The 14932-nt window shown below is 44.7% G+C and overlaps 1 pseudogene; it reads right to left on the bottom strand.

The window, feature by feature from the left end:
* Positions 1-4014: 4014 nt before the first annotated feature.
* LOC120837932 overlaps positions 4015-14932 on the bottom strand; it is a 50208-nt pseudogene continuing 39290 nt past the window's right edge.

Genomic DNA, 14932 nt, shown 5'->3' with positions numbered 1-14932 from the left:
CTTTTGTTAGCAGACGAAGGCCGTAGGTCGCTTAAATCAAGCTCGTATTTTCGTACTCTTTCCTCGGGTAAGTTCACTCTCAAAAACATACAATCATCGGCCACCTGCATACAAAACACTGATTCAATATGTTAAAGAACCGATTTATGCGATGCCCTCAAAGGGCTAAAGATTCCTACGACTCACCTTGTCTAACCAAACTTCAGGTTATTGGCATCGCGCAGCGTGACACGCCGGCTCCTTTGACACATTTTGTTGGCACTTAGGCGATTCCTCCGCTGCAGGTTAGTAAGCTAAAGAAACACAGCTTACGCTCTCTTTCACATGAAGTCCGACCGTAGCCAAGGCTATGATCCGATGGACCCAATCAGGCTGCCCCAAAAGTGCACCTTTACGGCGTCCGTCGTGACTGTTCGTCTGCAATCCCCGGATCAGCCAATCACGCACATAGAAAAGTGCATGATCAGACCGCATTCACTATTCCTGATTGGTGGAGCCGGTGATAGAAAGCGCACAATAGCGGCGAGAGTCGTGACGTTGCACTTTATGTACCAGTTGATTCGATGAATGGATGTTGATGGCTATACCGTTTGTAACGGGCGGTATCTTGCGTCACCTATAGCCTACGTCTAAAAGGACAAACAGTTAATGGTAATGGCTCAACCGGATCGTAACGTTGGCAGCAGTCGGAGTTAATGTGAAACAAAGTATGGGTTAGAAAGGCCCCTGAACTTAGAGTGTGACGTCATCGCATCACGGCCGAGTGCCGGCCCTGATCCGACGCGAGTAATGCGTTAGCGATCGGCTGACACTCGTGTCGTTGGCGTGTTACTAAAAAAGAGCAACATAAAAAATGGTTCTCCTTTTTCTAGATAAAAGCAACTCGTTACCGATTTACGTTACCTTCAAAGAAAAGGAAACGCGCTACCTACAGATAAAACGTGACGCACGTAACTTTCGTGTTACTTCGTATGTATGAATTGAAACATTTTACTGTTTTGACGTTATGGGCATGCGTAAGCTCTATATTTCAAAACATATGCCCTTCACGATTATAGTATAATTACCTTATTTTGTTCATGGTTCCACTTGAATGCTGGTAAGAAATAGTCGGAAATAAACAAGGTGGAAACGCAAAAATTCTAATTGCTTGGCGCCTAGAAACACGAAGAAATTTCGATGAGACATTTTTATTAAGTTCGGAGAAGATGCAATTAGTAACGTAACGAAGTTACCCGTCATCGAAATTAGTAACGCAAGTACGTTATCTGTTACTCTTTGTAAAACCTAACTCGTAAGTTGCTACGTCACAGGAGAAAATCAAAGTGTTACCGTTATCGCCGTTATTCGTAATGCGCAATCGCCAACATTTACTGGCGCAGGTTTTTGACCAATTTGTTCACGGCCTCTTGGCGTCAGGCACGGGCCTCATTGCCGAGTTTCCGGGGTCGTAGTGCATTGAGATTTTTCTAAGAGAAGAAGGGCATGTACCGTTGGCTGTATACAAGATGTGCGGGCCAATTCAGGCCGCCATGACAGGGAGACAGAATTACTTCCTGTTCTTTTATGTTTAACTTGTGTTTGGGTGGGTGTGCAACGACTCTTGTTGGACTTGCGAGCGATTCCGTAAGAAATACGCCCTCGAAATGCCCCAGTGTCATGTTTTTTAAGCTGCCGATGTCTGCCGGACGACGGTAATCGCAGGACGGCGGCGGCATTGATAGAATGTGCTAGCCCGCTTCGATGGGCTGCCGACAGATGGCGCAACGCGACAAGCGCGACAATGCGGCGCCTCGACCGACCCTTCTCCTTACAGCGATGGGCCATTACGGTTACGGCGAGCGGCAAGTACAGTGTACTCAACAGTTAAATATAACGCGGGGTGGTGGCCGGAGAGACTGCATGCGTCATCTACCGGCTCTCTCTGGCAGCTTATGCCGCTGTTGTTTTCTGGAGTTACACTCTCAGCTCCAAAAAAATCACCAGTGCGCGACTTGGCGATTAATAAAAAATGTCGTCCTCCGATTTTGTTTTGTGTTGTTTAAAAAACGTTGCCTTTATCAGGGAAACTGCAAGATCACCGAGATATGGTAGCCCATATGGTCAGTCCGTCGGTGTGACTAAGAAAGAAAACAGGCGGCAAAAACAACAAATCAAAGAAGTACAAATTTAGAGCGTAGGCGATAAAGAAACCAGGAGATCATGCGATAATTGTAGCGGGGAGTGGCGACAATCGCAAGAATAAGAGCCGCCTTATTCTCCGCCGCATCAGTGATTTAATCGCTGGACAGCTCTGATGTAAGTTTCGACCACCGCTCCCGGGCTTTATTTAATAGTTGAGCACACTGTACAGTGCGCCGCAACATAAAAGACCCCCTGGGAGCGCGTGGCTGAGGTGGAGGTTGGCGGGGGCGCTCCGAGAGCTCCGGGCAATTCCATTCTGCTTCGAGGGGAGGACGCTCACTCGGGGCTCAGCACAAACTGATAAGCGCGCGCTTTAGCTGAGCCCCGAGTGAGCGTTTTCCCCTCGAAGCAGAATGGAACTGCCCGGAGCGCTCGCAGCGCCCCCGAAAGCCACCGCCTCGGACTCGCGTTCCCAGAGGGTTTTTCATATTGCAGCGCACTATACACCCAAATGCAATGTGCATGATGATCTGAGAAAGAAACCTTGAATACCATAGTGGGGAAGTCGAAACACCAGAAAATTGTATATAGGGACTAGCGTTCGCGTAAAAGGAGCCGTGATAATAGTTTAAAAAAATGCTTTCGAAAGATTGTCTGCTAAAACAAGGACCCAGCTCGGTGACCTCTGCGGGTGCCCGAGGGGAAACTCGGCGCATATCTTCGGCGCCTCGGGTAGGTAGGTACCCAAAGCCGATGCCTTGACGCGTTCACGAAGTAGCTGAAACGCTTAGAAATTTGTACGTTTAAAATCGTGCTCAGGTGTATGGATCAAGCTAATCAAATAGCTAGCGCTGAAGATGCGCCCACGATAGCTTCTGCAGATTTGTCATTTGTTCGAGAAACAAGTGAACTTTCTTTACACCCACGGGATCATGAAGGCATGTCGATCCCGTATAAGTAAATCTTAGGAGGTACGGCAGTTAGCACTCGACGTTGAGATCATTAAAATACTCACCACTCATTGCGGGCCCTCAAAAACAACGCAAAAATAATAGCCAACTGGAAGGAACACACTGCCCTTGGAAGTTCCTTCAATTTTATGTTTTTGCTTACCCCCGCACACCCTGTATACTGTTGGCCAAAATGTCCGTCCAAGACGCGTTGCTGGTGCCATACGATGACAGTTAATTGTAAGTTCAAAGAACTTATAAATTGCAAACACTATACCACTTTGAAGCAATATCAGAGGCTGGCCGCCCTTTGGATATTCCGCGAAAACAAAGCTACGACACATACTCAGCATCAGTTCAACAGCCAAGCAGACGAACATGACGGCTAGAAGATGGCGATTATTGGAATGATCTATAGTTTTGTTGAAAATATCTAATGTAGTTAGCAAGTTTTCGACCAGCTCAAGACTCACCTTAAGTAATTGAGAAGTTACATTTTACTGTCACGTAAGACGAGGTATTATATAGCGAACACTATTTCTTCAATGGAACTTTTTATCAAACACTACACCAAGTGGCAAAAACTCCAACTACGGCTGGTGTGTGGAATGGGAGCTGCGATACCTTTCCTGACTTCTCTGCGGCTGACCCGAGTCGCGAAAGAGGCAGGAGAGGTAGTGCAAGTATTCTTCTGAACGCCAAGCGAAGCTCGAGCCTTCGCCGCTGCAAGAAGATGGCCTGCACATGTGAAGAACCCATCTTGAAAAAAAAAAAAAAACGTCCACTGGGCGGGTTATAAATTGCATCACGAATGTTTACCGCGCAAACGAGAAGCAAACGAATTCACATTTCTAAGGTTGTCTTTACATAAGATACTCAGTATTTCTGAACAAAACAAAAGCGCAAGCAACGTCGTGAAACCCCATAAAATGTATAGATCTGGAAACTACTCATTTTATTTAACGCCTGAACACGTGTACTTTTGAAGACTCCTGGTTTAATCGATGAGTTCTGCCACTCATATGCAGTCAACAGAAGTATGGGTGCTGGAACGCTCGGAACACAGCAGCTCGATACAGACAGAATCGGAGACAGGTACAAGTGGGGGAGTGCCTTTCATTGTTCGTCTACATCACGCAGGCCGTTCAGCAGCCGTTCCAAAGAACCAAGGTACGTCTCGACTCTTTCGTTGAGCATGTCCACTCTCCTTCGGGTGGCTGCTTCCTTTGAGATGCGACCGACTTTATCTTCTAGGCTCTGGTGAGAAAGAAGAAAAGAGAAGCTACGCAATCATATGTCATTCTTTATCACCGCGTCATCACCATAACTTGCAATATTTAATTGAAATAAATAAATGGGCTATTTACGCTAAAAAAAAAAAGCACGGAAAAGACGACGCCTGAAGACTCTGTGGCAGGCAAGATTCTTTTCTTTTTTGTGATTATATAGGCTACTGATTTACATCACCATATACCCTTTCAGTGCCGAGGATTTGTTTCCCGCATACCGACCGCAAATTTTATTCTCAGTAACTTTGTAGCACGCTCTGTGAAAAAATATTTTGTACAATGGACAAACTATTTCATAGGCAAAATAGTCATTCATGTGTGCATTCCCCCAACCTAAGACATATTTCTTGTCTTGCACTTTTCGTGACATGGTACAATGTAGTGACACCTCGATATCCCAACCTGAGGTCACTCGCTCGAGTGACCCTACTCGGCCGTTGTTTATTCAGAATTGTAATTTCTTTGTTTCCATGGTCGTCGAATACCGAGTTTAATAGCAATTCCTAGATCTAGTTTTCGCCATGAAGCACGAGGTTGAACTACATAGATTCGTAATTGTGTAACGAAGTAGCACACCGAAATAGAAGTCGCCTAAAGAAAATAATTACATGCCACCCAAAAAGTCACACCCTTAGATGAAACATTGTTATTGCATGCTCATACATGCTTCTATGTGTAAAAACAAAAGCAAAAAAAAAAACGACAATCCGGTGTGTCCGTGTGCGTGTGAGAAAGAGAGAGGCAGAGAGAGGGGAGGGGAAATCTGGGAGCGATCCGGAGCTGACCAGAAAAACGCACCCGAGTATATTCAGGGGGCGTTTTCGCAGTCCGTCATGTATCGCATACCTTCATACCACCATTAGTGTTGTTTGTGCATACATAGCTTTTATCATAAAATAAAACAAAATAAAGCTGAGCGGACGAAGGAAGGAAGGCAAATGTTATGTCACCAATGAAGGGGAATAGTTGTCTAGATGGAATAGGGAAATAAATGGCTAATAATTAACGGGCCTTGAAGGTAACGTTGCATGTTTGTAGAAGAACCCTCGAGGTTCAGGTGCAGATATGCCGTATCCTCCCCGCCAATCCAATCAGGACCGAGCGCGCTCCATGGAACCTTCCCGAGTTCGTCCAGCCGAGGCCCCATCGGGGCTCCAGCGCACCTGGCCCGACCAGAGCGACGCAAGGGCACCACCGCGGCCTCCACTTATGTCCCCTATACTACGTTGCAGCATAAGTCCTATGCACGACCTATGCAAGGCGTGTGCGTACCGTGATCGTTTGTGGATTCCTGGCCCGCCCCAAGCGGATCACGCCGAAGCTCCTCGAGAGTCGCTGCACCTTCCGACGCGCCCGTCTTGGCGTCGCCGCCTGACTGCGTCGTGCTTGTTGTGGAACGCTGCTGGACACGTTGGCTGCGATGCTGACGCGAGCTACAGACGATTGCAAGCGGGGCATCTGGCTACCGGCGTCTCTCTACTCGAGCGAGAAAGCATTCGCAATCGCGGACCTGGAAAACGTTTCTTCACGCGCATGCCGCACGTGCTTGCACGCAGGGGGCACCGGCCGGAAAGCCATGCTTGCAATGGCCTCTACTCCGTTCAACCTTGTGCTGAGAATCCAGCTAAAGCTAGAAGCGCGAACTAGCCCCGGCTACTGGCTTTGAGACGTGCCTTTCTAGTGCTAGAGCTCGTTCTGCAGAAGAGTGTTCAAAGCCCCGATCTCGGGGTATAGCTATACGCCCTTCACCCTTAAGCTGTGTTTAGAAGTTCCGACTTCAGCGCGAGCTTTCTGGTCTTGATAACACAAGTATTAACGCGCGGGCACGCGCAACCCAAGCACTGCCGAAGCCAGCGAGCTCACGCTGAAGGCGGAGCTCCTGGTCAGCTTAACGATGAACGGAGTATGGTGCTTGTAGCTTTGAAGGGTGAACGGCCCTTTATTCAGGCATTAATGGGCAATCATGTAAAGAAGTGCCCCTCACCAGAGCTGAGGGGTCAAGGAATGTTTCGAGATGTTTTGCTTTGGAAGGTTGCATCTTACCTACTTACGTGTTTTAGTTTTGCTTTTGGCGTACAGTGTTTGACTAACATCTTTTGTACGGGTTTCTTGAAATGTTTTTATTGGTGTATTATAATGATTTGTCTGAACTATACTCCGTTTCAAACATCGCGTGCAACGCTGGGAAAGCTACTGAAGTAGTGCGCATGAAAAAACACACAAAATTGTGTTACTCCGCGAGATTTCGTGGACGAGCGGTACAAGGCGCTGCTCTTGCGATTCCGACATCTCGGTGGCGGTGGTTCGAATCCACTTAGGGCGCAAAGTTTTTTTTTTGTTTTTTTTTTTTCTCGACCGATTTTTGTGCAAGATTGTGCGTATTGCGGAAGTGCATATTTCAATTCCTCTTTTCTTGTTGATTTTATTTATAAGAAGGTAGACTAGGGGCCGGTGTTCCGCTCGAACTTGCGCCGGCCTCGTCAAAACGGAAGAACGGTCGAGATCCAGGGCGTCTCTATTTAAAACCGTTTATTTACATGGTAGCGTGAAAATCAGAGAGTACCTTGAGAGTGTGGTGGACGGTCCTTTATATAACGAATATTGTGATTAGGGGACCGCACTGCCATCGTTCAGACGGCTTGGCATTCCCTCACGTGATGTGACTTCATGGAAGTTTCCTCCAGAGTCAGAATACTCGCCGGTGTATGGAAAAAGTCATCCAGACGGCAGTATCTCGGTGCTCTAATGCCGGCGCCCCCATGAACCGGGAGTGATTCACAATAGACGCGTACACAACACACGGCACTCGAGATCAGGATCGAGTGTTGTTTCCTTTTCGAGGAAAGCAGGGGCCTCGGAATACAGGCACGGGCATGTGCGTCGTTTACTTAGCCGACCAAGGTTAAGGTGCCTCAGGCAGACGGAGCCGACCATGGTTACGGTCCCGCAGGCAGAAGAACCCAGACGCTTCGGAATGCAATCACGGGCACCGCCTGCTGTAAGGTCCCGCAAGCAGACGGAGCCGTAGGCACGATTCATCACCGACACAGTTCCTTCTTGACGCTTGTTTCACTTTGAAGCCATAAGGCCGATTTCAACACCAGAAACAACAGGTGGCAGTTCACAATACTGTCCGCGTGCTCGGAACTTTCACGTTGCGAGGTCTTCGCTTCGGGGACGCCACCTTGCCAGACACTCCGGCGTCGTTACTGAACGTCTCCAGGACCTCTCGGACCGACGTCTCCGGGAAACACGTTCTTGAACTCGCGTACACGTTGGCGATCACCTGCTTGCACTTTTGCGAGATCTTCATACAACGAATCTTCGAAAATATCCGAGCAGGAAAAGAAAGCTTCCCGCGTAAGACGCCATCTTCACGAAACCGGCGAGGCAGGGGCAGCCGCACAACCCGAAAACCCGAAGCGAGTGCGAGTGCCGCACGAACGAAAACGGAAAATAATTTGGAGTAGTTTACATTATCTTTTCCTTTTTATTGAAAAAGAATCGGTGTTCTCTCGAAATCATAACGCCACTATTAGTTACTAGCTACAAAGATGTACACTTTTCGACTTTTTTTTTTTTTTTCAGGGGCCGCACTATTTTGTGGAGCGAACGTAGTCGCGGTCGGCTGTGCAAACCGGCGCGCTAGCTTTGACTACGTTGCACGCTATGTTTGAAACGGAGTATAGTTGGGCCATCGGGATTCAAGTTTGAAGCGTGTCTTCCTTTATGCTATGTTAACATTTCGCGGCGACTGGCGTCTACTTTGCTTCACCGCAGTGTTCATCATGCTGAAGCCTCAAAGAGGTTGCATTACCGAGTAAATAAATGATGCTTGGGTGGCCGTGGAGGGGGTGGGTGAGGGCCCCGGCATTGTTTACTAGGTGGCATCGCCTGCACCCGCCATAACTGCGTACGCATGAGTCTTCTTCCTAACGAATACCTGAATGTAAACGTAATTTACAGCGGCGATTTTCGGCACAGCGTGACGAACAAAACAAACATTCCTACAGGGTCTCAGGCTGTCTATTACCTTTGTAGTTTTTTCAGGCAAACTTAATGTAGTGTTCGAAGTTACGAGGTTAAATTTTTAACCTACCTGCAGCACAGTTCTGGAGACCTTCAAGGTCAATTCGATATTGATCCGCCTCAAGCTGAAATGAGTTTCGTAAGCACCATTACACCACATCCAATGCAAGTTGTTTTTCCGAATTGAAGGTAGCTTACAAAAAGCAGAAACATTTCAATATTATTCTAGTTAGATGTATTTCACTGTACCTGACTGTTCTCCAGTTCTTGTATTCTTTTTTCCAGCTTCGCTTTTTCATTCCTCGCTTCCTCTTGTTGAGACATCTGCAAAAAATAATAAACACTCGTATATATGCTCACTCAAGAATGTATTTCCGTCTTCCTTCAAACCTAAATAAATGTAGTAATCATAAGTTGACTTTATCTTTATGCTATTGCGATTTCCGAATATTACCATCAGGAAAACTATGCGGGATCCCATATTCCTATATTTTCAACGCGATTTTACATCGCAATGTTTTTTTTTATATTTACATAGCGAAGACACGGAACATCGAAGATTGCGTTCTTCGGAAATTTGGCTTAGACTTGCAAAAATGAACTGAAGAAGGTGGGATATAATCATCACAGACAGCACGTGAGATGACAAAGAAGGAGCAGGGCTTGAGACAATTCTAGAGTATACTAGAATACAGGGTAGGGTAGTGTTGGGACCGGCGTGGCTCGGCAATGGGAGCTCGTGAGGCTGTGTGTGTAGACAACAATTCGCTGAAGCCCGTCAAGTTTGCCGAATACTGCTTCAGGCGTTCGCAAACGTTCGCAAAGTGCCTATTGCGGCGCACGCCACACGACCCTACCACCCTACCGAAAATGCACCGGTGTCGACATCTGCCGCGATCTACACCACGCTCCTAATGCGAGCCGCTCAGGTTCCGAGACTACCCCGTATTCACACTTCTGCAGTACCCACTACAAATAATCAAATTACTTGTAATCGAATATTTTTGTGGTAATTCTGTAATAATTTGAACACACTTATTACCAAGCAATCGCAACATTACATTTATTTATTTTGGAAATATCGAAATTACATTTAACAGTTCCCATGTTTCCCTCCCCTTTCTAAAGGCGATCTTCTTTTTAAGTTTTTATATCAATAAATGATCAAACAGAGTCTCCGATAGAAGCGTGATTTACAAAAAAATTGCTGGCTTAAGGTTAGAATATAATTTCTGTACCGTAATCCAATAATAAACAGTTTGAAAACCCCGTCGACAAACCGGCAAAAACAAATATTTCGCTTTCAAAATCAAGGAATCCGAAAAGGAACGGTTACTTTTTGTAGTAACGGTGAATTACTTTATTCTTGAGCATTCAAGTAATTTATTTGATTACATTCGTAAACAAAAATATTTGTAATTTATTCATCTATATTCTTTCTTTAAACGTGTACAAGGCCGTGGGCCGTATTCTAAAACGCCGACATTTCGACCCATGGTACCCGATAGAGCCTCACAAGGCCTGAAGAGCCTCATAACCAAAATCATATCTGATATGATCGTATGTTCAAGCCTCACAGCCTCACAAAAGCCTCACACGAGGCATAGAATTTGTGAATCCTTGAAGTTTATGACATGCATAAATTAATATTGATCGCAGGTGGCACGAGCCAAACCTGCACATGAAGAATTAATTCCCACGTGCTTCAAGAAATTTCTTCTGCGTGGAAGTTTTTTTTTTATCAGGCGAAGCTAATGCGAATCACATCGAGAACGCTGCAGTGTTCAATCTCATTACACTTGCAATCGTTATTAACAACGATTCGATTGCACTGCTTTAGTATATCCAAGTTGCACATGGATTTCTAATAAAAAAAATTTAACTTCATTCATGTTTACTGAAAATGTATATACATACGTTGCACCGCTCCATTTCTTTTACTTTCTGTTGAAGCTCTGAAATCGTGTCCATCGCCTTCTGTGATTGGAAACACACACAAAAAAAAAACTCGTTATAATCTCAGTTTAGTGGTCGTTTTATAGATTTTGCAGTAATAAAAAAAAGTAGTGGCCTAAAGTTAAGATGGCGGGCGATCTTTTCAACCGCTAGACAGTACGATTTCGTGAGCCTTGCGGTTGAAAAAGAATTGAAAGTTTACTCGGAGATCAGGGCCACGGCGGTCAGTCCTTCGTCCACACTAGGTGATCGAAAGTTGTAAAACCACGAAGCTGCTACATCACAAAAACTTGCACGGCGTCACTGCCCTCAATATGCTATGAAAACAAAACTCAAGAAACTTGACTCAGCCAAGATGGCGGCGAACACGGTGCTACCAGAGCACCAAGCAGTTTCGCATGTCGTCTATTGGGAATATCACTTCATGTCCCGTTAATTAAATGCTATATACTTTGCCTAGTGCTTCTTCATTTAACTTCTTGTTTTCAGAGCTTCAAATTTTTCTCGAGGAAAGTTATTACATCGGAAAACGAGGATAAATAAAAACTATTATCAACGTATCTGGTAAAATATTATGTTTATTATGTTTAGCAGTAGTACAGAATCAAAATGCCCCGTCGTAGTTTACCAGAAGCGTGCTTTGATTCAATGACAGAAGAATAAAAAATGTGTTTTATATTGCACGTATTCGTTCGAGTAATTAACGTTTCATTGGTAAAATTTTTTTTGTTGTTTTTAATAGACCGTGGCCATCACCGAAACAACTAAACCAGCGCACTCTACGAAATTATGTGGCACGGGAGCCTTTTACAGCTTTCCGAGAATAAATTTAACTGAAAAGCGTTTTGAAATAGTCTTTTTTTTATCAAAACATCTCCGCACCAGCTGCCTTCGTCCGCGATGGCCAACGCGCGAAATCAACGTGCGCCGAAACGCATTTTTCGCATGACGCAGTTAACCCGAACAATCAAAGCCAATTCTTGTATTCTCATTCGAAGAGCAGAAACGGATAGGTTGGAACTGACACCACACTTGCTTCTCTCATATACGGAAGAGGCCAGGCGGTAACTGCGAGGTCGGCTCACGGGTAGCAGAACCACCGGAGCAAAAGAAAGCTCCGAGAAAAAATCATAACCTATAGAATCGCGTCCAAATTGAGTGTTTTTTTAACGTCGTAAAATGCCGCCCATATAAATTATTTCCCCAAAGCGCGCTAATTTGATGGTTTTCGACGTTGGCCAGAATGTTTATAATCGAGACCATACCTATCAATTTACCAGTTAAAAAGTTAATAACGAAGAAATAATTTAGCATCTACCATACTGAACGGCTTAACATAATAGACCGTTTGGCAGGCAGTAACGTGACAAATTCTTCCAGTGCGATTCGTACTTTTCGCAGATACAATTCGACCAAAGTGTAACGCCCCGCACACGAGTGCACTATATATAGTCAGTTACAGGTTAAGAAGGTAGCGGCAAATGCCCCTCAAAGGGAATCAGATATCCCTCCGCCACCTCCGCATCCAATAGCGTTCCACCGTTTCCGTGACGTCGCGGCCAACGCGTGAGGAGGGTCTTGCCTTTCAGTACATATTTGCTTTATCTTTCGACTTTGACTTAGCATTGTGGAAGCCACGAGAGGGAGATTAGAGTTCTCCCCCGCCGACGGAAACAAATACGACTTTCAGGGATTAGCTTCCCCCCGGATGGATACAAAGGCTGCTTTCACGGGCTTGGTTCCCTCTCCGATGAATACAGAGGTCGTTTTCTTAAAAAGTGGGATCGGAGACAAGTGGGAATCCATTGAAGCGGAACAAGGAGCGTTTCCAGTGAACTCTTCTTTCGACTGCGGAGAGATTTGAAACGGGCGCATCACAGTTGTGGGAGGAGCTTCTCCTACCTTCTTGACTTGTAACCGACTATAGACCTTTTCCACAAGGGCGCCGCCATCTTGAATTGTCGTCACTTCCAGTATGGGCGAAAACATTACTTTGCCGTCACCACACCAATAGAAGACATTTAGGATATAAGCCTAACCGTCATACATTCTCGTTTTGGCTCCCCTCTATTTTTTTACTAGTTACAGGTTGAAACGTTTTACTATTTTGTCGTCGCCCATACTGGAAGTGACGACAATTCAAGATGGCGGCGCTCTTGTGGAAAATGTCTATAGAGACTCCACTAATCACCTATCCAAGGAACCCAACAGAAAAATAGCGTATACTCACAACGATCACTTGTTTAAGCAGTGCATTGTGTGGGTCGTTCTCATGTTCCTGCATTTTTTTTCTTTGGGGCTAAAAACGGTTGTTCAAAATAGCATGTAATTTGAGCAATATCTAGTTGTTACGCGTTAAGTTTATTAAAATAGCAAAGAACAGCAAAATAAAATTGGTCCCTGGAAAATTTTCCGGAGAACAGCTTCCATCACATTTTTTATACATACCTAGCTCAACAAAGGACCTCGGTTTTCCTTTGGCATAATGTCGGTATATTTTAAACAAGGCATTCAGAATTTGCGGGAGTTTAGTCTCATGAGATTATTTGCATACTATCAGGTGATTGTCCTTCTTTAAAAGGTAGACGCTTTGCCTCATACGCCCTGATAATTGATCTATACTACGTGTTTTGTTGGATAAAGCATTTTTAGTTTGCCGGCAACGAAAAACCACCATATTTAGCCACATCCTTTTTTTTATAGCAAGGTATTAGTCTAAATATTTTTCGCATATTTGTCGGGGTTTATAGAAAGTCCGCGCGACCGTTTTTGGAGGTATAAACTGGAGGCAAATTGAGTGACTAAAAAAAAAAGCTTGTTAAAAATGAATAAAAAAAATTATATATATATATATACGTGTCTTAATCCAGCTTGATCATAGGCACTATGACACCCGTTTATGTAACTAAACACAACATACTCACTTTCTCGCTGCATCCAAACTCTTTAAAAGGACATTCAATCAAAGCGTCTTCGCAGGTTTCAAGGTGCGCGTTTTTCTGCGAGATCAAAATTAACAAGGTTTAGCTATTAGCAGGCTTAACAGGCGACATTTTATCTACAGTGTGCCACAAAACAAAGTGGCAGGGATATTTTCACCACCATAAATCAAACGCCGAAAGCTCAGTGTCCGGCCAAATGTAGCTCTAGCGCTCCGTACGAGGCTCCACTGCCAGAACTAAAAGTTATCTTATTCAAAAGTTACGTGATTTTCAGAACCTTTCAATGGAAAAACGGGGCTTATTCTCCTTAGCTTGCGCCATTCAGGCCCATGTATTTGTAGACGTTTTCAGCCACCATTTAACCATTGAAAATTTTCTAAAACAATTAACTTTTAACGAGAAAACGGCTCCTTCCGAAACTTTGGCTTCTGGTTCCGACCGCTAGCGGTACATTTGGACGGGAACTGAGTGGTTGACGGTGCGTAGTTTGTTTTCGTAGTAAAAAAAAAACATGACTTTATTTTTTTTTTTTGAACCCCCTTTTCCGAATTCTAAGAAGGTTACCGTATCCACTTACAGGACTGACAGGTTTGCTAATTCATTCTTTGTCAAAACCGCGAGAAAATAGAGCGGCCTCCCGGAAGATATTGTGTCCATTGATGATAATGACGCTGTCGTTTTTCACTTGTAATAGTGTTTAAAAAAAAAAAAATACAATAATGCCCACAGGGCGATATAGTTACAATGTCAACAAATAAAAATAAATATTTGCAATTATTCCAAACGGAACATATTGTGCGCTTTTTGTATCGTACATTAGGCGGACACGGTCGCAAAGAAGTCTTCGGAGACACCATTTATAATATTGCAATTTTTTACAAATACGCGAGAAGCTGGCACTCGCGTTTTTAAATGCTATAGCAGTCAAATACGCGACTGCCAGCCTCGTGTGTTCCTAAGTAGATGTAAGTTACTCGAGTGCCAGCCGCGTGTCTTGCTGAGGAGATGCCGAGCTGCTCCCGCGGAGTCGCAACACATAATCAAGCCGACGCCAACGATCCGCTCTTCTCCTTAACACTTGTTAATGAAACGAGCAAGCTATTCAGGCTTTTAGTGGCCAAGCACTCCAACCTTTTTCTTTTCATTTTAGTTTTCACTTGGGTGCGCCTCCTGGTAAGGGCCCTTCACGAGGAATTCGTGGCACGGCGTAAATTTTCATCTTCTCGGTTATGTTATGTCTCCCTCCCGAAGTTCTGATACTGGAGTTGCCGTGCCGTTCCAGACGGCGGCGAGGGGATCGAATCTAGCTTTAGGCAGCATTACATCCTGCATTATTATTACTTAATATTATTATTTGATTTTATTTTTTAGCATACAGTGCATTACGCTACGGGAATACCATTTTTGGTCACAGCCCAGGACTATAGGGCAAAAAAATTTACTCAGCCATGAAAGGAATATTTAAAAGTATTGTGCACAGTGCAGTGTCACAAACTGAAGAAGAAATGCTAACATGCTTGGGGTTGCCTTTTTTTAATCCTTTACCTGTAAACACGGTTGTTCTAAAATACTTCCGGAGCAATACTTCTAAAATGCCTCGATCGCATCCTATGTAGACCCTTTCGGCATGCTGAATGGTTTG

This window comes from Ixodes scapularis, unplaced genomic scaffold (assembly GCF_016920785.2).
Source record: "Ixodes scapularis isolate PalLabHiFi unplaced genomic scaffold, ASM1692078v2 PGA_scaffold4__175_contigs__length_147842914, whole genome shotgun sequence".
Lineage (NCBI taxonomy): Eukaryota > Metazoa > Arthropoda > Arachnida > Ixodida > Ixodidae > Ixodes > Ixodes scapularis.
This window is presented reverse-complemented; position numbering and strand designations above follow the sequence as displayed.